Below are 22,208 nucleotides of genomic sequence, written 5' to 3'. Positions count from 1 at the left end.
ATGCTCACTCTATTTTCCTCCCTCTATGAAAGTTAGATTAACCTTGAAAAACTGATACTGAAAGCCAGTGAGTTATTATGTGAACTGAGTATCTGGTGTCAACACAGCTCCTTGTATTTGAAGCGTCACTTAATTAGTACAGACTTGGAGAGGTGGGAACATTTATCTTGAACTGTACAGAATCTGAATAGATCATTTGTCTAAGGTTATCACTTTTCAGGAGACAAAGTAGTTAATTAGCTGATTATTCAGTATGAAGGATTAAAGTCACTTCTGCTTTTATTGTATTTACTCTGATAATAAACAGAAAGTTTCAGTACTTAATGTTTATTCACTCTCTGGCAGCTCTCCTAAGTACCAAAAAATAGTTGCATTTAAAGTGCCAAAGATTTCCTGGCAGTAGAAGTCAAAAACTTCCAGTAAAGATCTTATATAACTTGATTTTTGGAGTAATTACACATCACTGGAGACATCTTGTAAATTTACAGCTGAAATTGGCTCCAAGAGATTACCTGATCCAGCTGCCTAGTTTCCCAGGTGAGTCAACAGCAGCCCAGGCGGCTAGTGACTTACCCAAACCCAGTCTGAGCTATTTATTTTATTTTTCTCTTTATGCAATTCTAGGACGTCTTAGTTTAGCATCTGAGCTGATAACTTACTAAATCAATACCACAGGGGAGCATAGTGAGTAACTTATTTTAAGATATGATATCTGTACTTTGACTACCCCAGGAAATAGAGGTGCATGATGACACAGACTGAAAAATAACTAACTCTCCCCAGTCTGTCTTCCAATATACACAATCCAATATTATAAATAAAGCTTCTACTTTCTCGAATGTTACCAAAGTAGACTCAGGATTTTAGTATCATCAGGCTCCTGAAAAGGTCATGGTCAGTTTCCACATACGTTATCCATTACCCACTTCCTTGTTCCAGCACCCACTGAACGCTAAGTACAACACAAGATTACTTTCTGCTTGAATGGGAGAGGATCTAATTTAAGTTTTAAAAAGCTTGTAGTTGCTTCTGTGTAGAGGATAACTTGTAGGTGTGCCAAGAATAGAGATAAGGATGGTAAGTTAGGTATCTACTGCCTTACTTAGTGTGTTGTGAAGTGGAATATAGAGCAGTAGCAAAGATGGGGCCATATCTGGATGGCATTTTGAATGTGACATCGACAGACGGATCATGAGAGGGAAGAAAAAGAGAGAGATTACGTATGGCTTCTAGGTTTGGGTCATGGATGGCTGAATGGATAATGGCCTAATTTACTGAAATAGAGAATATCAGGGAGGGTGGAAATAACTGGATTTGGAGGAGACCAATATAAAGAATTCCATTTCAGAAATAATAGATTTAAGATACAAACTGAATGAAAAGAAGTCAAGTAGGTAGAAAAGGTCAATGTTAAAAATAAAAACGTGGGATAACCAGTGAAATGTAAATGCACGAGAGAGCTGTGAGTATCAGGTTTACCACAGGACTTACTGAGAACTGCAGTCTGGGAGATGCCTCTCAGTTGGCTCTGAGGAACTGCTCCCAAGAGGCGAGAGGGCAGGTCAGCACATATGTGATTTTGGAGAAGGGGTACATGCAATCAAACACATGTCTCGGTAGAAGGTTACTGCTAGTCATGAGGCACAGATGTCTTAACTGATGATTTCAGTGCTCTTCTAAGTATAGGAAGATGTTAAGAATCTGGGCTCATGAAGTTTTCTCCTGAAAATATCTCACTATCTGAAGGCCTGTTCTACCAGTTTGCTGCCCTGAATTCCTGAATTCTCTGCCCTGAATTTCTTTCAAGGTGTGTTGAAGGTCAGGGACTGCAGTGGTTAAAGACTCAGTTCTTTAGTTGGCATCAGCATATAAAAGGTATTTAAACACAGGGACTAGAGGTTATCGCCTAGACAGAGAAATTAGGTAAAACCATGTCAGTCCAACAATCAGAGTTTGTGTGGGAAGAAATCAGAAGTAAGACTGAGAAAGAGCAGCAGGCAAGGCAGGAATAAAATCGGGGGGGATTTTCTGTCACAGAAATAATAGATGAGCCATCGGGAAAATGCATAGCAAAACCACAACTGAGATACCACTTCACATCCACTAGAATGGCTATAATTAAAAAGAGAGATAATAATAAGTGTTGATAAAGATGCAGAGAAACTGGAGCCCTCATAAATTACTTGTGAAAATGTAAAGTGATGCAGCCACATTGGAAAAAGAGTCAGGCAGTTTCTCAGCATGTTAAACATAAAATAAACATGTGACTAAGTAATTCCATTCATGTATACCCCAGAGAAACAAAAATATGTTTATGAGCAAGTGCTTCTTCCACTAAAATATGAGGGAAGGCAAGAATATGGATTTAGATTCAGGTTGGTTGGTAGATTTGCTGATGGAAAGATGAGAAATTTTCTGATGGTTGTATTTTAATAATGTTTAGATATACTGTTTCTAATAGAATTAAATATTAGACTAGATGGTTAACTAAAAGGATGAGGGAGGAAAAGGATTTCAGAGTAAGGAAGTATAAAATATTCCTTGTAGAGAATTAGAAAATTCAGTGAATGTGGTTGGTCCATTGAATTTGGGGGTCAGGACCTTAAACTACAACTGTCAGCACATATGTGAAAATTTCTCCAATAATGTTTGATTGCTGTCCTGTAAGTAGGTAATAAGTAAGCAAATAATTGGGTTCAAACATATTTGAAATCTTATTTTTCACATACTTTCACAATGGAGGAAGAAAAGAGCAAGTAAACATGATATTCTGTGATGACTGTTCTGGACCATGGCAGGTAAGTAGGGAAAAAGAGACATGAGATGCACAAAAATGGAAGAGTTACAGAGTCAACAGACATCTCAATGGGAAAATAAGAATTTTTGACATGAAATTATTTGAGAAAATGAGGTATATTAGGTGTTATATTCAGAGTAACAGGATTTAAAGAAGCTATTTGAGGTCCTAAGATATTAGAAGTGGTAAGTCTAGGCTATCACTGTGAAGGCATGTGACCAAGATGGAGCAGATAAAGCCCACCAAGGACAGAAGTCAAGAATGTGAAGGGCCAAGGTGTTGGATAAATCATCCTGTATAGAGACTGAAATCGCAAAAATTAATGCAAGAATGATGGGGGAAGAGTAAGTCAGCTTTAAAAATTTTAAGGTAATAAAGAGATAGTGAGCTGGTTGACAAATGGTGGTCAGGAGGAAAGAGAGCAAGTGATATCATCTGATGACACAAAGAATCTGCATCTTTTGGAAGTGGAGATAGGAGAAATTGTCTAGAAATGGCAATAAAAAACAAAAGAAACACTCATTTCCTTTCTAGGGACTAAGATTTTCCCAGAAATTTGCTAGTGGTATATCTTCATTTCTAGAGAAATAGAAGAAAGTCTGGGGAAGGTACAGAATGAGGCATTAAATAGTTTGGGATTATGATTTGGGTGATGGTCAGTGACTGGACCTGGACTTTGGAACTCAATGAACAAGGTAAACATGATGCTGTCTATTCTTAGTTGATGGTAGGATAACAGTTCCGGTCATCATCCTTAGGATTTTATTAGAAGTTATGGACCTGCTGTGTTACTCTCCACTCCTCAAGTTTACAGTGAAATGTCACACAAAATTAGAGACCCATCCCTATGTATTGGCAATGTGAGAGCAAAGTCTATTTAAAATCCTCCAAGATTATTTTTGTATCAGTGAATCTCTTGATCACATTCGGCAGTCTACCTAGGTTCCATCATGAGTACTGAGAGGATACATTGTCTCATTAAAATGCATGGTGCTCCAGACATGTTTCAATATAGAATCTTCCACACTATATGATTAAAATCTTAATTTTTATTTAAATAAACACAATCTGAGATGTCCACATCAAAATAAACATAACTTGAAGCATTGGTTTTCTCCCCTCCTCTTTCTTTTGTTCTGCTACCTTCACCTCTACTTCTTCTAACATTTATCCAAATAACTAACTTCTAAGCCATTTGAAAAATCAAGATAAATTTTTTCTTTTAAAAATCTGTCTGGTAATATTTCTCTTTTAGGCACTTTTACTAAAATTATATTTCTAAGCTAGAGAAAAATATTGATATAGAAGTATTTCTATTAAAGCTATTTTTAAAGAGTTAAAATGATTGCTAAATAGCAATCTTCACTAGAAAATACATTCTGGAAAAATGATTTAGTGCTTTTTGATAGCTTCTGGCTATTTCTAACCAATTTGAGTTGAAAAAATATGGACAATATGCAGAGAAAAAGAGTTGGGGTTAAGAAAATATGTTTGAATAAACTACAACATAAGTGATTTTTTTTAAAGGAATAACCTAAAACTTTTTAGCATCAGGGGCAGAGAGCAGAAGATTTATAATGAAAACACCTTTGAACCAAAGTAAGCATTTCTGATAGGCAACTAGAGAATCATCAAGAAGTCATTACCTATGTTCAGTTTCTCGATCCTAATTACAGCAGCCTCACGGGTTGACAGCTGAATATTGACAGCATGGTTATTTACAACAGGAAAAATATCAGGATTGATTTTTGAGGAGGGTAAACAAAAGAAAATATTATAATTTTATGTTACTCATCTGAAAGACAAATGAAAAGAATAGATCTCATAATTGAAAAAAAATCTTTAAAGATTTCCAAATTGTGGAACAGAGAATTATTCTTCTTATGGCATAAGGAAATAGTCTGCCTCTAATGCCATATAAGTTTGAATAAAACTAGCTGTTTTTCTCTTTCTTTTGTCTTATGAATAATTGTACCTGTTTGCCCAGGACAATTCTATTTTTGCCTACTTTATAACACTGAGTGTTCTATGATATATTTGATGTAGAAATTGTGATAGAATTTTAAGGACCGTCGGTTGCACTGGGTTTTATATTTCCCTTATCTTTCAAAATTGTTACTATAATTCACCACATATAGCAGATGCTTAGTAAAAACTATTGACTGCTGAAACAATTTGAGTTTTATTAGTTATGAATTTTATCCAAGATAATTGCAATTAAATCAACTCAATTCAACATATATTTATCAGAATCTCCTCCATACCGGTCACATCTTGGGTCAAGATACGTAAGGGCTTTTCATTTTCAAGGCACTTACATTCTAGCTGGGAAAAAGCTAATTAATAAGTAAAGAAACAAACAAACAACGTGGTTTCTCATTGTGGTGTATATCAGGAAAGAAACAAAGTAATGGGAAGAACCAGTGCAGGTCACCATTCAGAGATATCAAGAAAGGCTCCTTGGAAGAAGCACTATCTGAGCAGCCATTTGAATGAAGTAGAATGAGACATGGAAATTATCTTGGGGAAGAGTGGTTGGTCAGGAACAGATGCCAAAGGAGTGACATTTGCATATCTGAGAAACTGCAAAGTGGCTAACTGCCAGAACACTGTGGTCAAAAGATATAGTAGAAGAGGATGAGGTCAGAGAGCTAGGTAAGGACATTCCACATGGAGCCTTGAGAACAATATTAAGGAGTTTGGGATTTGTTCATATGTGATACGAAACACATATTGATTCTTTTTGGAGCAAGGAAATGACAGGCTCTGGTTTATATTTAAAATAGATCATCCTAACTTCTGTATGGAGAATAAATTGCAGGGAAAGTGGACTCCAGGAGATGAAATGATAATCTATTGCAGAACATGGGGCAAGATGAGACGGCTTGAATCAGCCTGGTACCCAGAACAGAGGATGATGAGAAGCAGATCCAAGGTAAATATGTGGAAATCAGCATTGGTAGGATTTTCTCCCTAGCTGGTATGAGACAGTCTGATAGGACCAAGTGTAACTTCAGGTGATTCGTCTGATAATAGATGAAAAGAAGATGGTGACAAAGAAAGAAAATGTTATGTCAAAAGTAAAAATTTACCAGTGAAAAACATTTTGTCAACATCACTAAGTAGTCTAGTTATTTGGGAAATAGAATTTAGTTAGTACACATTTTTGAGCACCTAAATTGTCAGACCAAGTACTATGTTAGGTTCTCATAGACAGAGATAAATGAAGCAATTCATACATAATTCATAAGGTAGTCTTAAACTGTCATACCTTTTAGAAGATTGAGATCTTTGGCTTTGGTTTACATAGAAGCCAGAAATAAAATCAATGTTGCTTCAGTCTTCTGACATAACTTCCATAAGTCTTAGCTGATCACTTATTCTCTGGACTTCTCTTCCAATAAAAGCAAGCGCACAGAGTTATTTGGCTTTGAATAGAAACTCCAACATAAACATATTTATGAACTGTTCTCTTTATAGTTTATTGATATAAATTATTGGTTTGCTTACTGTAGTGCCTAACCCCCAACCTAGTAAAAAGAAACAGAGATAATGAAAATAGAAAATTGCCTGTCTTCCATTCTATCTCTTTCTAGGCCAAGCGTCCATTCAGCATTAGGTGGGAGGACCACGCTGTGTATAATACTCTATACAGCGTGGAGAAGCATGAAATACAGAGAACAGCAGTAATCTAAAACGATATACACCCCAGATGCAGAACAAAACTGTGTCATTGAAGAAATTCAAAAAAATGGATTTCAATCTTCCTTAAAGAAAAGAGGCAGACTCCTCAAAATGTTACTTCAACCCTGGTGTTGCAAACTAGGACCCTTTTGGCTAAATCCAACCTAGAGGCATGTTGGGTTTAGTTATCCATGCTTCTTTTTTAATGATGTTTAACTGGTTGCCAATATTTGACAATCAAAAAGATCTTACATCTTTCTCTTTAAGTTAAAAAAAAAATGACAACCCTGAAGAAAAGATCTATATTCCTGTAAGACAGCTAGCAGGAGCTAATTAAATGCCATGTCTTTAAAGTTAGCAGTTTGTCACATTTCCAGATACTCACTGTTGTCTCCCAATTATTTAGACCAAAGATCAGTTTTAAGTTGTCCAGATCGAGGCTGATGCACTCAGCTGTTTTTCCTTTGTTGCCACTCTTTTCCCAGAGGATAGATTGTGGAGTAATCCATCCTCCACACATCAGCCTCAATTGGAATGATCTTTCTAAGTAGAAATCAGATTATATGATTCCTCTGTTTAAATGTCTCAAGTGATTTCACATTGTCCTTAGAATAAAGTCTGAACTGACTCAGGCTCTACCTGAGTTTTAGAGCCAGGAATATTCTATCAATAAATATAATTCATCTGAATGTGGTATTCATTTTTGGTAAGTACTTCGTAAACCCTACTTAGAATACTTATTGGGTAATTTACTTCTAATACAAAAAATAGATGATTTCATATGATGGTCATATAATGTTACTTTTTGTTTGGTATATTTTATTATTTTTATTGAAGTGTATTTGATTTACAGTGTTGTGTTAGTTTCTGGTGTACAGCATAGTGATTAAGTTATACATATATACAAAATTATTTTTCATATTTTTTTCATTATAGGGTATTACAAAATATTGAATATTGTTCCCTATGTTATACAGTAGGACATTGTTGGTTATCTATTTTATATGTACTAGTTTGTATCTGCTATCCCAAATTCCTAATTTATCCCTCCCCTCCCTTTACCTTTTGGTAAAATGCAGTTGGTTTTCTATGTCTGTGAGTCTATCTCTGGTTTGTAAATAGTTCATTTGTACTATTTTTTTTAGATTCCACATATAAGTGATATAACATGATATTTGTCTTTCTCTGTGTGACTGACTTCACCTAATATGATAATCTCCAGGTCCATCCATGTTGCTGCAAATGGCATTATTCCATTCTTTTTTATGACTGAGTAGTATTCCATTGTGTATATATACCACATCTTCTTTATCCATTCATCTGTTGATGGACACTAAAGTTGCTTCCATATCTTGACTATTGTAAATAGTGCTGCTATGAACATTGCTGCATGTATTTTTTTGAGTTAAGAGTTTTCTCTGGATATATGCCCAGGATTGGGATTGCTGTATCATATGGTAACTTTATTTCTAGTTTTACAAGGACTTTCCGTATAGTTGTCCATTGTGGTGGCACCAAATTATATTTTCATCAACATTGTAAAAGGGTTCCCTTTCCTCCACACCCGTCAGCATTTATTGTTTGTGGACTTTTTAATGATGGCCATTCTGACAGGTGTGAGGTGACACTCCACTGTACTTTTGATTTGCATTTCTCTGGTAATTAATGATATTGAGGATCTTTTCATGTGCCTATTGGCCATTTGTATGTCTTCATTGGATAGATGTCTATTTAGGTCTTCTGCCCTTTTTTTTTTTTATTGTATTGTTTGGTTTTTTGTTATTGAGTTGTATGAGCTATTTGTATATTCTGGAAATTAAGCCCTTGTCAGTCACATCATTGTTTAGTATATTTTAAACAAATTTAGCAATCTACTTTTATTGGTGCTGTAAAGGGAATTTTTGTTTTATTTTAAATTAAATAATCTAAAATATATTAATAGGGTCATTGGAAAAATTTCTAAAGTCATCCAAGAAGGTATTTATTCCTAATAAAGAGAAGTTCTTCATATGGAAAATAGTGAACTGTTGGAATGGAAATTACTAAATCCCCAAAGTAAATTATAACCTATCATTTGTTATTATTGTTATTGTTAAAATAGTCTCAAATTCAAGCTTGACATTTCAAGTATTGGCTGTAATTTCAACCATGTGATTTCCACTACAGGCAATTAATTGAATTGATATTTCCCAAAATAATTCCTTGGAAATGATCTAGTCTGACTTTTAAGGCCAGAGGTTGAGAAGATAATATATTATTTTTCTTTATTTCTTTGTCAAAGCAAGAGCTGTAGTAAAAGGGAAACGGTTTAATTTTTTTCCTTCAAAGATGGGAGGTAATTATTTGGAAGAAGAAGTGGAAGAAATATAATTATTAGTTATGATTAGATTTTCTTCCTTTTCCCACCCATCTGTTTCTTTCATGTATCTATCCAAATCTAAAGAAACAAATTTCCCGTTAAGTAAGTACACATGAAGAAAGAGTAAAACAAGGTTTGGAAGCAGCAGAGTCTTAGGCATTTAATACATGTCAGTCAATGCGTCCTGTAAAAAGAATCTGTACTTATTCCACACATTCAGAATTTATACATTTCTCTTATCCTGACATTTTATCTATTAGCTTCACCATCTTACCAATAGCCGTGGTACCTTTTTGCAACATTCTCCTGATATGTAATCACATAATGGTAACAACTTTTATTCATCTTTAAAGTAGGAACAAACAATTGCCACCTGTCATATAGGATGGTTGTGAGGGTCTAGAAAAGATTCAAAGGAATTCTGTAAACTACCCAGTAAGGAAAATATTATTGCTCTATGTATTTATCAAATTTATCATCTTTTTTAAAGATGCTTTGGAATAATAATCAAGCAACCAATATAAGCACAGCTTGTCTAATGGCTTTTTATATTTATTTTGCTTATTCTCTGAAAAAGTCCAGTTGAATTATACTTCAAAATTCAATCATGTGAAAGACAGGGGGTAAAAAAGGAACTTTGGACACTATGTTCCAAAGCAAATCATCTGTACTGATATAGACAATAAATGCTTCCTTCATAATGTCCTTGGCTGCTGTGGCAGAATGCCTGAAATTCTTTTCTACATAATATGTAACTGATAGAAATATCTTTCTTTTTCTTATTCCTCTTTGTATGCATACCAATGAGAAAAAGTTATGTAATTTGGCAATGTCGAGGGTGAAAGGGTAAAGTAAAATATTAGACTCAAGAATTTTCTTTGTAATCTGGGATGTGTGTGTGTGTGTGTGTACACGCACACACATATAATCTTTAGGATACATATTTGAGACATGTTATAGTAGTATATAGACATATAATTTTTTTAGACCTTTGTTGTATTAATCCAGATTCATGCGATATCCCATATCTATATAAATGTTGTAAATATAGAATTATTTTGTGACTCCTGACATATCTGGGGCAAAGATCTAGAGAAATTGTGCAAGTAGGGTCCGTCTAAGGCCAAGTCTTCTGTAGATGACAGTGCAGCTTTACCAGTAATTCCAGTTCCCAGTTTTACTTCATTTTCTATCAAAACCCCCCAATATAAATAAGCCTCCTGCAGTGATAAAGCAAGAGTTATGAGTGCCAAAGAATTCAGAACCTTGTCACAGCTCTGTCACTAACATGCTGTGTGTCTGGTAGTAAATCACTTTTAAATATATAATCTTTTCCATATTTGTCATGTCAAGGATGGAAGATTTGAACCTGAAAATATTCTCTAAATTTTAACACTTTTAATAATCTCTGATTAGATCTTGAATTTCTCTCTAGTTCTTAATTGAAGTATTTGTAATCTTCTTAAGGCTCAAGATATTCAACAATAGTTGTACCTGTTGTGCAATTTGTCTTCCAATTACTATGTAGCTTTAGGACACCCTGAAGTCCAAAGACTTTCTCTGTAGTCCATGAGTAGCTGTAAAATTTCTGTAATTTCCCTCAGATTGTATTTCAAATGTTTTACATATGTGCTTTATTTTAGGGGGGAGGGTTTACACATTTCATCAGCCTTTCATTGGTGTGTATTGGAAGAGTTTTAGATTTTAGGTATCTAAACAGCTCAAACACAGCAATTTAATGCTAGTGATACTGTCTATAAATGACATCACGAGCATGCAGAGAATTTTTTTCTTTTAATTCAAAGCTATTTGGAACTGTCCTTGGTTCTAGACTAGATTGCTAATGTGAGATAATACTGCATTAAGGCTCTATCTTTTCAAAATTCTACAAAATAACATTTATTATTTTAACCAATAGTTACTAGGTATCTTATATCTAGTAAACATTCTTCTAGATTACAGGGAGTCAATTTGAGAAACAGAAAGGCCAGTAGGGTTGGCTGGCAAACAGTGAGCAAGGAAAAGACTGGTACACGATGAGGTCAGAGAGAGAGGCAAAAGTCAAAGAAGACTTTTTGGGAAGTAACTTGGATTTTATTCCCTTGGCAGTAGAGAACCACTGGAGGGTTTTAAGAAAGGAGATTCTTAGATATTATTAATATTTTTAAGAGATAACTCTGCCTACTAGGGAGAATACATTTTATATAACCAAATATGGGGACAGAGAAAATATTTAGGAAGCAAACATAATAGTTCAGTCAACAGATGCTGTGGCTTGGTCTAAGTGACTAGAAGAGGAGATGGAGTGACAGTATATGAATATATCAGATCTATTTTTGAAGTAGAATAAATAGAGCTTGCTGATTGGTTAAAGATAGGAGCTTAACTGGACTAACAGGGTATTAACAGCATTTTTATTTGGTTTATATGAAAATCCATGAAAATCAGGGATTTAGCTCTGAAATTAGAAAAGTCAACCTTTTCAGCAACTTCTACACAAGGTAACAGAAATTGAAATTAGATTTGAGTCCCTCCAACAATTACATAGAAAAGAACTTGTTTTCATGGTTTTATTAAAACCTGAGGGTCTCTGAAATTCTTTCAAGGGATCCACAAAAAATTATTTTCATCATAATGCTAAGGTTTTCTTTGCCTTTTTAACTGTATTGATATTTGTACTGATAGTACAAAAGCACTGGGGAATAAAATTACTGGTGTCTTACCTCAAATCAAGTTAGTGGCAACAAGATATATTTGTAATCATTGTATTCTTCACCATCAAATACTTACAATAAGAAATGCAAGTTTTATTTAAGAATATCATTCAGGAAATCAACTGCAAGGAAAAAAATGCAAAAAACACAAACACTTGGAGCTTAAACAATATGCTACTAAACAAGCAATGGATTACTGAAGAAATTAAAGAAGAAAATTTTAAAAACCTGGAGAAAAGTGAAAACACAACAATCCAAAATGTAAGATGCAGAAAAAGCAGTTCTAAGAATGAAGTTTATAGTGATACAAGCCTACCTCAGAAAAGAAGAAAAATCTTGTATAAATAACTTAACCTTACACCTAAAGGAAGTAGTAAAAAAAAAAAAAGAATAAATGAAACACAAAGTCAGTAGAAGGAAAGAAATCTTGATTAGAGCAGAAATAAATGAAAAAAAAGACTTCAAATAGAAAAATCAATGAAACTAAGAGTTGGTTCTTTGAAAGGATAAATAAAATTGATAAACTTTTAGCCAAGCTCATCAAGAAAAAAAGAGAGAGGGCCCAAATAAATAAAATCAGAAGTGAAAAAGGAGAAGTTACAACTGACACCACAGAAATGCAAAGGATCATAAGAAATTACTACAATTATATGCCAACAATATTGGCCACTAAGAAGAAGTGGATAAATTCCTAGAAATGTGCAATCTCCCAAGACTGAACCAGGAAGAAATAGAAAATATAAACAGACCAACTACCAGTAATGAAATCAAATCAGTAATTTTAAAATTCCCAATAAAAAAGGTCCAGGACCAGACAGCTTCACAGGTAAATAATGCCAAAAATATAGAGAAGAGTTAACACCTATCCTTCTCAAAGTATTCCTAAAACTTGCAGAGGAAAGAACACTCTGAACTCATTCTAAGAGGCCAGCATTGCCCTGATACCAAAACCAGACAAAGACACCACAAAATAGAAAATTACGAGCCTATAAATTTTTATAGAAACACAAAAGGCACAAAATAGCCAAAACAATCTTGAGAAAGAAGAACAAACCAGAGGTATCATGCTCTTTGATTTCAAACTACATTACAAAGCTACAGTTATCAAGATAGTATGGTACTGTCACAAAAACTGACACATACATGAATGGAAAAGAACAGAGAACCCAGAAATAAATCCACATATATATGGGCAACTAATCTACAACATGGAAGCAAGAATATACAATGGTGAAAAGATACCTTCTTCAATAAATTGTGTTGGGAAAGCTAGACGACTACATGCAAAAGAATCAAACTAGACTACTCTCTCACACCATGCACACATCATACACAAAAGTTTAATTTATTTATTAAAGATTTAAATGTGAGAGTCAAAACCATAAAACTTCTACAGGAAAACATAGGCATTACACTCTTTGACATTGGTCTTAATAATTTTTTTTGGATATTTCTCCTCAGGTAAAGGAAACAAAAACAAAAATAAACAAATGGGACAACATCAAACTAAAATACTTTTCCACAGCAAAGGAAACTGTCAACAAAACAAAAGGTCACCTGTTGAATGGGAGAGGATATTTACAAATGATATATACAAAGAGCTTATACAATTCCACATAAAATTAAAACAAACAAGTATCTAAATAGACATTTTTCCAGAGAAGACATACAGATGGCCAACAGGCATATGAAAAGGTGCTCAACGTCCCTAATCATTAGGGAAATGCAAATCAAAACCACAAAGAGACATCACTTCAACCCTGTGAGAATGGCCATTATCAAAATCACAACAAATAGCAAGTGTTGATGAGGATGTGGAGATAAGAAAACTTTTGTGCACTGTTGGTGGGAATGTTCATAGGTGCAGCCACTATGGAAAACGTTATGGCAATTCCTAAAAAAAATTAAAAATAGAACTACAGTACCATCCAGAATTCCATTCCTGGGTATATACCCAAAGAATGCTAATTCAAAAAGATACATGCATCTCATCTCCATTGTAGCATTACTTACAAGTCAAGATATGGAAGCAACGTAAATGCCATCAATAAATGAATGGATAAAGAAGCTGTGATCCATACACACAATGAAATATTACTCAACCATAAAAGAGGATGAAATCTTGCCATTTGTGACAATGTGGATAGGCCTGGAGGGGATTATGCTGAATGAAATAAGTCAGAGAAAGACAAATACTGTATCATTTCACTTATATATGGAATCTAAAAAAACAAAACAAATGATCAAACTTAACAAAACAGAGATACAGGCAACAAAGAGTTGGTTGCCAGAAGGGTGGTTGGGAGGGGGAGGAAAGAAATAGGTGAGGGAGATTAGGAGGTACAAATTTTCACTTGCCAAATAAATGTCATGGGTATGAAATGTGCAGTTAGGGAATATAGTCAATAACTATGTAATATCTTTGTATGGTGACAGTATATAACTAGACTCATCATGGGGATCATTTTGAACTACACAGAAATATCAAATCACTGTGTTGTACAACAGAACCTAACATAATATCAGAGGTGAATTATATTTCAAAAACAAACAAGCAAACTCATAGGAAAAGAGATCAGATTTGTGGTTACCAGAGGGGGAGGGGGAGGGCGAGGGAATTAGATCAAGGCAGACTGATTCATTAATGATTTCCATCAAGACCACAAAAATAAATATACATATTTATTTAAACTCTGATAACTGCTAGGAGTTGAAACGCTGAACACTACGCATGCATGTAACTGGAGACGTGATTTAGTCCAGGAAGGTTCAGGTAAAATCTAAAGGGTGACTGTGTAGGACCCAGCAGCCTTCCAAGCAGAGGGGGGAGGCTGTGAGTTGGTAGGCAAGATGTTATTCCAGGAAACTGAAAGAAGGCCAGTGTGGCTGAGGTACAGAGAGAGGTGGAAAGAAGAATGTAAGATGAAGAGGCAGACGTTGGCAGGCACCAGATCGTGCAGGGCTCTATAGCCATGTTATGGGTTCAGGTCTTTATCCCAATAATAATAGGAAGCCTTGAAGTGTTTAATATATAAGCAGAACAAGTAAATATAGACAGACAAGATAGAGTGCGTAAAATTATTTCCAAAAATTTTAAGCAATAAAAGTCTTCAATTTTTTTTTCCAATTTTGAATTGGATTGTTTATTACTCCACTATTGTAATCCAGGCTAACCCTAGAGAAATTAGGCAAAGCATGTGGAAAAAGGCCTTCATGTAAACATTTATTGAACAAATATGTTAACAAACATAGCTTTAGCACTTTCCAGTGACCCTGGGTTCATAAAAAGTGCAGGGGCTCAGGATAAAAGGGTGAGTAAGACCGACAGAGCTCCTGCGTTCCGGGAGCTCACAGGATAAAAGGAAAACGAGGGGGAAATTCTTGTGAATTCATGAACTCTTAGTGACAAGTGTGTATGATCAAAGCTAACTGACGAACTGGACAATCTTATCTGGACAGAATAGGTAACCTGGATACAGGAGCCAACCTGACCTAACTGCATTTGTTTTCAAAACATATCCTTTTGACCGCATTGGCCTTGGATTCAGGCATTTGTCAACCACCATGTTGGAGGTTATCAATTATTAGGCTAATTCGTGTTAGCACATCGATCAGAGAAGTAATACGTCACATCAAATTCACCTTGAACCTTGATGCAAATGTTGCCATGGCTCCAACCTAAGAAGACTTGTCCTACCTTGGTACAGAGAGTGAGAGTTAAAAGAAAAATTTCGTTTCATTCTTTCTCCCCAGGACAATCTGAACTTTGAGCCGGTTTCATGTACACTGAAGCACAAAAGACACGTGGTCTCTAAGTGTCTCATCGCTGTTTATATTGAAACAGTGACAAAACCTGGAGGATAGAAATGTCAAAGATGAACTTGAAAAAAAAAAAAAAGGAAAAGATAAACCCGGATGGTCAAGCCTTAGTGACCACCAGAGACTAATTTCACATATGGAAGTAAAAGGTGTTTCTATATTAAATATTCCTCATTTTGGAGATTCAGTCTTGTTGCAATTGCACAATTGTATACTTGTGGCCAAATAAAACCTTGGCTGACTGTTATATTTCATAATGCTAGTGATAGCCCTTCTACTAATATTGGTCATAGCATTTGTCATTTGTCAAGTGCTCATTATATATTAGGAACTTCAGACATTAGTTTTAATCCTGATGATAATCTCAACAGAGTTGACGTTACAATTGCTGCTTTTTTAGTTGAAGCAATCAACAGGACAGAAGAGAAGGCTAGAATTTGAATACAGAACTACACAACTTTCAAAATTGTGCCTTTTGTATTTTCAAAAAAAGCCTTAGTCTGGAAATTGACACATTGTAAATTGACTATAACTCAATAAAATAAAATTTTGAAAAAAGACAAAAAAAAGACAGTCTAAGTGAAGAGGATGTTGTTAAAATGGAAGCAGACATTTCATACAATGTTTCCACTTTCTGTAAAGTCGCCTTCTACACTTGCTCATGAGGATGCCTCGTTTGCCTGTGTGATAGATTGAAAAGATGGTCCAAATTTATTCACTCCCCCTATATCCACACCCTTTTCCATATTTTTTTGCAGTGTTTTCTCACTATGAGCAAGGGAACATCCTCTGCTCTTTGACATTCAATCATGAGTCTCATACAAGCTGAGACTTCTAACAGCCTTGCTCTTTGGGCTTGCTCACTCTTAGGGCCTTTGTTTTCATCATGAGAACAGCTCCGGCTGGTCTGCTGGAGGGTGAAAGACTGTGGAGCACAGCTGAGTCACCACCGTTGCTCCAACCCCTAGATATGTGAGTGTACCCAGTCGAGATCAGCAAAGCTGCCTAACTGGCAACCAACACACAAAAGATTTGTAGGCAATGAATTCAATGTTGTGTGTCACTGCGGTTTTGTGATTGTTTCTAACATAGTATTAAAGTAATGAAGCATTATTGTGGCAATCAATAACTAAAACATCTAAAGTCAATTTGTGTAGAAAGAGGACTATATCCTTAGAAGTCATCCTTAGCATCATCTCTAGATTCAGCAATTCATGCATGTGATTGCCTTAAAGGTATGTCTCCCAGCATCATGGCTATGTCCTCTGAGCAAACCTCACTAAGTCCAGACTCAGATTTTGAACCCATCTGAGCAAAATCTACATTTGGATGCCTAACTGTACAGCTCTAATTTAACATGCTCAAATCAGAACCCTTGTTTCCCCCACTCTTTTCTCAGTTTTCTACATTTCAGTAAAATGTCACCATCATTAACCCATTGACTGAGGACAGTCCTCTACGAGTCACTTTCAACTCCTTTTGTACACAATCTGTGATCAAAACATTAGTAAGTCCTATTGGCTCTGTCTTTGATACACAATCCTCTCCTCTGCTGTCTTCTCTCACCTAGAGGACAGCACTAGAATCCTAATTGGTATCCTAGCCTCCACTTTTGTCTTGATACAGTTAATTATCCTCACCACAAATAGATCAATTTTATTTAAGCTGTAAATTAGATCATATTACTTTACTGCTCAAAGCCCTTCATGGTCAGAATAAAATTCAATGTCCTTAGTGTGGCCTGTGAGACACCATATGACCTCTTCCATCAATCCCCCTCCGTCTCTTCTTCTGTATCACTTACATCACTTACTGACCTGACTGCCTTGCTTAGCTGTCAGGAGTCAGGATGCTGGCATTCTTGCTATATGTCAAGTGTATACACATCAAACTTGTTCTCACTTCTCAGGGCATTTACATTTGCAGTTTCCTCTTCCTAGAAAAAAAGAAAAAAACACTCAGATATTTGCCTCACTCATTCACTTAACTTCAATCAGGTCTCTGTTCAGAAGCACCTACTACTGAGAAGCATCCTCTGACGACTTTAATTAAAGTAACTACTCCTACCACATACACAGCATCTCCATTACTTTCAATTCCATTGCTTGTTTTTTCAACCTTCATACTCCATATTTCACTAAAATGTAAGCATCGTGAAGTCAGGGATTTTGTCTTGTTCAGGACAGTAGCTCCCAGGCCTAAAATAATGCACCTCTCATTACAGTTAATAAATAATAGATGAACAAATGAACGAATGTGTAAATATAGACATTGCCCCAGTAGCTGCTACAACCCTCTCCATAAGAGATGCTCATCATGTCTGAGAAGGATCTGTGTCTTGGTTAATTGTGACGGGCTAGTCTAGCTCTTTTCTATGGCAACAGAACCAATACAAGGAACAAATGAAAAATGAAAATAAAATAAACAATTAGCTCCAATGGCACCTAGGTTAATTGTGTCTTCATGTCAGGGGCACTGGAAATTAGAGTCTGCCTTTGCAGGGCATGAACCTACACACAATAGGAGTTACAGATTCAAAGCTATGGTTCTGTTTGAAGGTTTCCATGGGAACAACACAATTCTGTGTTCTGTTTAGAAGCTGAAAATATGTGGTGGCAAGAAGGCACTGCTATAACACACCACGTGAGGATGATTCAAAAGATGAAACTCTATAAAAATAAATGATCAGAGAAGAATGTAGACCAGTAAATCAACAACCACATTATTAAAAACAGAGGATATGTAAGTGGCCACATATGGTCACACTGTAACAAGGCAAGAGTCATTGTACTCTTTAAGTCAGTTACACATTTAACCTGCACCGTGATGACTCAGCGGAGGGAGCAACTCCTTCCGCTATGCCAACAGCCTTGTGGAAATGAAATCCTTCCTATATTCATACTTTCCATGGCATTTAATAAGCTGATAAGAAAATGGCTTACCAATGAGAACAGGTCCCTAAAATAAAACCATCCTAATGAATCACCACCATCACATTTCCTTATAGGTAGAGCGGGCTTTGGAGATAATAAACTCTAAGGATGTAGAGATTTAGAGGACAGGTAACCATTCAGATGGAATAAAATTACTGTGCACTTGAACTTCAATTAGTTGCTTCATCTTCTCAGGGTTTAAAAAAGAAAGAAAGAAAACAAAGCTTAGACCTTTGGCAGATCACCACGTGATTTGAGAAAGAAAATGCTAGTATATATACCTACAAAAGATCTTCATAAAAATTTTATGATTTCTGTAAGTTACCACAATTTGGGAGACTTCTGGTAAGGCTCAAAGAAGATTCAGAGAACCATAAAAAAATGCTCCTATAAATCTGCTGTTTGACCAGGATGTTCGCTGGCCCACAAATATTTTACAGCCTTTTCTGAGGCTTACCAATATTTCAGAAACAAAGTACTGCTGACAGTAAAAGATGAAAATACTATCTTCCTTTTAAAATTTTTTCTTGAGCTTTGGCTTGTCTAAAAGTAGATTTTTCTGTCTCCTTTGGATGAGTAAGTTGATGCTAATTTGCATGGCTGGGTCACATAAAAATAGCTGATAATTATTGAATACCCTCAATCAGTATTTCACTACCTTGCTCTATGCATCATTTTCACCCTTCTTTGTAAATTTTTTCTTTATTCTAGGTAACATGGCAGACAATGACAATAACCAACTCCTGAGCTTTACAAGTTATAGTATAGTTACTCATGGATATTATGTTTACTTTGTCTTAGGTATAGTTCTAAATTATTGAGAAAGGGGCTAGATGGACGAGTGTAGGTTTAATAACAAACTCTGAAATTGCTACTTTGTCACCAGAATGGAGAAACAAAATTTAAGGAAAAGGGCTGGCTTCACCTTCAGATTTTATCCAGATTCTGACCAATTCTTACCACCTTCACTGCCATCTCTATGAAAATTACAATGACCTCCTAACCAGTCTCTATAATTTCACAAGTGCCATCCTATGTCTGTTCTCAGCCAGTGATTAAATACGTTAGGTCAAATTACTCCTCTAAACCCTCCACTGCCTTCCCATTGCACTCTGAATAAAAGTCATATTTCGACAATTACCTACAAAGTTCAAGAAAACCCTTCCATACGATAGTCACGATCTCTCCCTTTCCCCATTCCATTCCTGGTATCGATCTGATCTGACTTTATCCTATTCTACTGCTCTCTTTGCCTCACTACTCTGATCCAGCCACACTACCTGCTGTTTCTCAAATTTGCCAAATGCACTCCCACTTCAAAGTATATGCATTTGCTGTTCTGTTTATCTGGGATTCTGTTCCCTCAAAAAGTCTTAGAGTTGCCTCCTATGGTTCTTTCAAATATTTAATCTGATGTCACCTTCAAAAGGAGTCTTTCTCTAGCCATTCTATTTAAAAATTAAATAGAGTCTGTGATAGGTAGGTAGACATTTTAGGAGGTTCCCCTGATCTCCACCTCCTGGTTGGTATTCACAATCTTGTATAACCCCTTCCCCTTGAGTGTGGGAGAGACCTAAGATTTGCCTTTAACCAGCAGACTGTGGAAAATATGACAGGATATCACCATCATTATTGTGTTACATTGTATAAGACTCTGTCTTGCTAGCTGACTCATTTTATAATCACTCTTCCCATTACTGACTTTGAAGATGGAAACTGTCATGATACAATAAAATTAATCTTGCCAATAGTGTGAAAGAGCTTGGAAGCAGATTCTGCCCCATTTGAGCCTTCAGATGAGAATGTAGCGTTGGTGGACACCTGAATTGTGATCCTGTGAAACTAAAGCAGAGAACTTAACTAAGCCATGCCTGAAATCCTGACTCATGAAAACAATAAGATAATCAATGTTTTAAGGCACTAAGTTTGTAGTAATATATTACAGGGCATAGAAAATAATTACTGCCTCCCAGCATTCTGGGGACTCCATATTCCCAAGTCCTGTTACATTTTTCTTTATACACTTGTCACCTTCTTACAGCCTATACATTTATTTATTTACTTACTGGGTTTCTTCCCAGTAGAATGCAAGTTCCGTGAGAGCAGAATTTTTGTCTACATGATTAGAAGAGTACCTGGTACATAGTAAGCACTCAATAAAACATTTTTGAATGATGGTTGTCCACTACATTTTACAAGCTAGATGAATGTTGGAATTGAATTCACAATCAATTCAGACACACACACACACACACTCCACACAGAACACCTAGTTGAACTTTACCAAAAGACTCGTTTTTATTTTATACCAAATGCATGATTTGAATGAGCTTTTCTCTTTTAGCTGATAGTTTTGACATCTTGAAGAAGCAGCTTCCATTTCTGCTTGAAATAAAATCCACATAACAGAAGGTAATAGCTCAGTGAAAGTGTATGTGCTTAGCTTACATGAAGTCTTGGGTTCAACCCTCAGTACCTCCATTAAAAAAAGAACCCCCCCCAATTCACATAAATTACAGCAGGAATCATAAGGAAAGCATTAGTGATGAGAATTCTCATACACAGACTAGTTTATGGCATAAATTTATAAAATCTCCTTCTTTAGCATATGTTGAAATTAGGGATAAGTTGATGTTTATCTCTCTGAGACTATATAATTACAGCTCTGCTGGAAGCCATAGCTATTAAAACATTGCAAAGTTCATTCTATCTCTATGATATTGTGATTAGAGACTGAGTGAAAGAAACATGGTGCTCTTTATCGGAATGACAAAATACCTCTGCTTTTGCCTAGAAGGAATTAAAATGTTTTGTCTTTTCATTATTTGAGCAATATTACTAGTCTAGTCATAGTTCTCTCTGTTTTCACTGTTACCCACAGAGGGAAAATATAAATGTCACATCAAAGATATTCATAAATATTAATGCTCCTGTATCAAGAAGTGTCCCTAATTCTATTTTTTCTCCCAAAGTGTTATTTAGCTCATTTTAGCATTATATACTGCGTCACATTATCAGATAATGTTTTGTTCTTGTTGCTGTTGCTTCAAACAAATGGAAGATCACTAGAAAGAGAATAGAAGGAGATTGATAACAAAAATAAAATATAGATAAATGAATATTTTGTTGGTTTTTCCTTAAGTTATTGGCACATATTTATTGATCTTTTGTTGATTCATTAAAACATTTATTGGACATAATCCATGGATCAGTCAAGGTGTTAGTAGATAGTCAAAGGCAGATAGACAGTCTTAGTCCTAGAAAGCCTTATAGTGAAAATAACGCTGGGTACCTCTGAGGCATGCCAGAAGAAACTGCTCCGTCCTCCATTGTGAAGGCTGCAGCAATCCAAATGCATCTAAAGGAGATAGATCATTGCTTCAGTTCTCTGTATGTGATCCCTGAGAAGCCCTGTATTTTCATAATGGTTTGGTAAGGGTGGACATCAGTGCTAAGGTGTTGAGGGACAAACTTGTTTTACCTCCAGATCCACAGCATATTTGGAAGTAGCTTCCTGATAACACTATTGAATTTGTCAGAGTACATAGGTGATATGTCCCAGACCTTTATCTTGTGTACAATATTTTATTCTCTAGCTTGAAATACATTTTATTTTTTTCTCCACAGTAAATCAGCCTGAAACACGCAGGCACGTATAATCAAATTGGGCCATCTCTTCAAAGTAAATAAATGTATCATCAGGGGAAATATTCTGGAATGAATTCAAAAAGTCTCCAAAGATATTAATCATAAACTATTGAAATGCAGTTGATGAATTTCATGTGATAAACAGCAGTACTTCAAATGCAATTTCAGATATACAGATGTCTCCCCCAGTTCCCTTTTCTAATTTGGAAAAAGGTTAAGTATTTAGTGTTGTTTGTTCACCACAGTAGCTGCAA

The 22,208-nt window shown here is 35.5% G+C and overlaps 1 long non-coding RNA gene across 2 annotated transcripts; it reads right to left on the bottom strand.

The window, feature by feature from the left end:
• Positions 1–6,074: 6,074 nt before the first annotated feature.
• Positions 6,075–17,903, bottom strand: LOC140690188 (uncharacterized). Of its 2 annotated transcripts, none has more exons than XR_012065369.1 (4): positions 17,818–17,903; positions 17,191–17,309; positions 6,867–7,024; positions 6,075–6,191 (listed from the first exon to the last, which is right to left on the bottom strand). It is a non-coding gene; the product is annotated as an uncharacterized lncRNA (long non-coding RNA). The 2 variants fall into 2 exon arrangements; XR_012065370.1 differs by having other exon boundaries at positions 6,075–6,186.
• Positions 17,904–22,208: the final 4,305 nt, after the last annotated feature.

Source organism: Vicugna pacos, chromosome 29 (genome assembly GCF_048564905.1).
Source record: "Vicugna pacos chromosome 29, VicPac4, whole genome shotgun sequence".
NCBI lineage: Eukaryota > Metazoa > Chordata > Mammalia > Artiodactyla > Camelidae > Vicugna > Vicugna pacos.
This window is presented reverse-complemented; position numbering and strand designations above follow the sequence as displayed.